A 2,883-nucleotide genomic window follows, 5' to 3' on the forward strand; every position below is an offset into this window, starting at 1 on the left:
ATACGGGGTTTTATCAGTCCCTCGTAAGGTTGTATTCCCCTCGCTACCGGCTCGGGAATACAACTTTACTCGGGACTGATAAAACCCCGTATTTCCCTCGACACGATCTGATAACTTATAGTAACAAAGTCCATAACAACTCTGAAATCAATTTAAAAGCCGTACATGAAAAAGACATTATTCTCACAGGTTATCATGCTCTAATAGTTCTGTAAAAAACTCAAAAGAATCAATGTCATGGGCAGTTTGGCAAAATATGTTCTCTAATGTCTGTGTGTAGAATACTTCACAATCCAAATGTATGCCTTTATTTTAAATGTGAATTACAACAGCTATGTTCAGTTTTACTAAGTTCTAAAATATATTCTATTAAACACATTGCACATGTAATGGTTTCGATTAATGCTTCAATGATATATATGGTTAAACCACACAGCTTTTGTCAGGGATAGTACAATCACTCAATGACACACCATATTTATAATATGAGTATGGGATGAATAAACCTCTGTAAGATTTCAATCTCAATGAAACAAATGGAATAATAAAAGAAATAATTTGCTGTAGAACATTTTAAAAATATTCTACATGTCAAATTCTTAACAATGGTAAATGCTATTACAAATCGTTTCCACGGCCTTTGCTTTCTCTGGAGCCTAGCCAGTGAGCAACATAGCCACTGGTCTGCTAGTTCATGGCTGGTGAAAATCCAGTCAAGCCAGTAAATATCCACAGTAACTAGCCTGACCAGTGAAATTTCATGGGGTCATTTTGTAAATATATCACTCTCTCCAACTTTTTCATTTATAGTACGCTTTTAAATCATTCAAGATTATGGCCTGATAAAAATATGTATCATATTATCAGCTTAATGATGAAACTAGTGTCCTGCTAACAATATCTTATTCTCATGTATTTTTGTAGCCTTTATCTTAGTTTTTACATTAAAATTTTGAGCTAGTGAGTTATTTTGTGGGCTAGTAACTTACAGGCATACCTTGCGTGAATGGCTAGCAAAATTTGGAAACTATTTCACACACTGGGTCTAGCTATGAACTATTGAACTTTCTGAAACCAGGTCATTTAACTGCAGTAGCCACAGTAAAACTGTTTCAATGAGGTTTCAGTGTGTATCATCAACTCAAAGAATAAAATAAATCACATGGATATAATACAAATAAGGGTAATAATTGGCAATTTCTACAGTGCTGAACTCCACCTGTTTTGAGGCCAGTATTTAGCACAGTTCTGTAGAAAATAACAGTAAGCTTTCCCAAACTGCAATAACAGTTTCCCATCTCATACTATTCAGCACGTGTAGAGGTGTCTTCTATTACACTACCAACAGGACCAGTGATACATGCCTTTTCACTTTGTATTTATACCATTTCAAATAATTACAAAACAGTCTCTTCTGAAATATACCAAAAGAAAAACTTTAAAATAAAAAAAAATATGACAATATTTTTCCACTTCAGCTCCAAAGAGTTTGGAATCCTAGACAGATCCTTAGAGTTTCGAGTCAATAAATTAACTAACTTGCAAAGACTGCCAATTTGGTCAAACCCATCCCCCAAGATGTTTGAGATGCAGCCCTCTCTTATACACAAGCCTTAGTAACAAAAACAATTTTAGCATGCAGCTTATTTTATTTCCTACACATAACAAAATATACTCACAGGAACAAGTATTTTTTTAGATGGTCTTATATATGATTTCCATTCCATATTTTGTATTTCTAGTTTTTAGCATAAAGGTTGCATACTACACTTCCTGCCTCTGTATCAGTTAGTTTGCTTGTTTAGCAATATTCAGCAATATTCAGCAATATTCAGCAATATTCCAGGACAAGAGAATTCAATGATCGATATCATGAACCCTGGCAGCTGGTGAAGATGATATAGGGATGTAAGAGACTGTACAAGATATGAAGCTCATAAAGTTGAATGCATTTCTACGGTCATCATAATTCACATGGTTTAGTTTGTTTGTTTGTTTGTTTCATTGTGCAATTCTTGCAATATAATGTCTGTAAGTCTTGACCAAACAATCCAGTGATCAACATCATGATCATCAACCTAGACAAATGGGATACATTAACATGTGTCAAAATATACTGAGCAGCAAAAGAAAAAAAATCAAATCTCATAAAAGTAAGCACCATGGCTTCTATTTAAAAACTTGACGAAAGCCAGAGTTGCATTTCCTTGCTGTTCAGTATAGCTGGCCAGCATGACCACTCGATCCTGAACTGGCTGCTCATGACAAGCTGATGAAGATTATTTCTAACTAAATCTTCACAGCTTCATATTTAATGTTGTTGGGTTTTTTCTTATAAAACATGACTATGACTGTATAATGTTACAAGAAAAGTCAAAGCACCATTCAAATACTGATATCATCCTCCCTACTTCTAATGTTTGGCTTTATGTTACACCCTGTTCATGAGTGCTAAAATCTCAGTTGATGATGATCAATGTTATTTTTACACATGACAACCTTATTGTGAACTGGACGGTAAATCTATAAAAATGTTCATAATAAACTTTAATAGTTATTGCATCCTATCACGTTACTATATCAGCATAGTTGTCCCAGATTTTACAAAGACTATGGACAGCAAAATGTCCATGCATTATTGTCACAGTATCTGTTGTGAGCCTCTTTGTGGGATCATCCACACACATTAAGCCATCTCATTAATGACTCCCGCAGATGAAACTGGTAATGTACTATATAATGATTAACGTAAATTAAAGAATCAAATGACCTTTGACCTTCAACAAAGATGACCTTGTTTAAAGATGACCCTGATGACCTTGATTTCTTATGACCATGATGACCTTGATTTTTGATGACCATGAGCCCAGACCATGAAATTAC

The sequence above is a fragment of the Haliotis asinina genome, chromosome 11 (genome assembly GCF_037392515.1).
Source record: "Haliotis asinina isolate JCU_RB_2024 chromosome 11, JCU_Hal_asi_v2, whole genome shotgun sequence".
In the NCBI taxonomy this organism is placed as follows: domain Eukaryota; kingdom Metazoa; phylum Mollusca; class Gastropoda; order Lepetellida; family Haliotidae; genus Haliotis; species Haliotis asinina.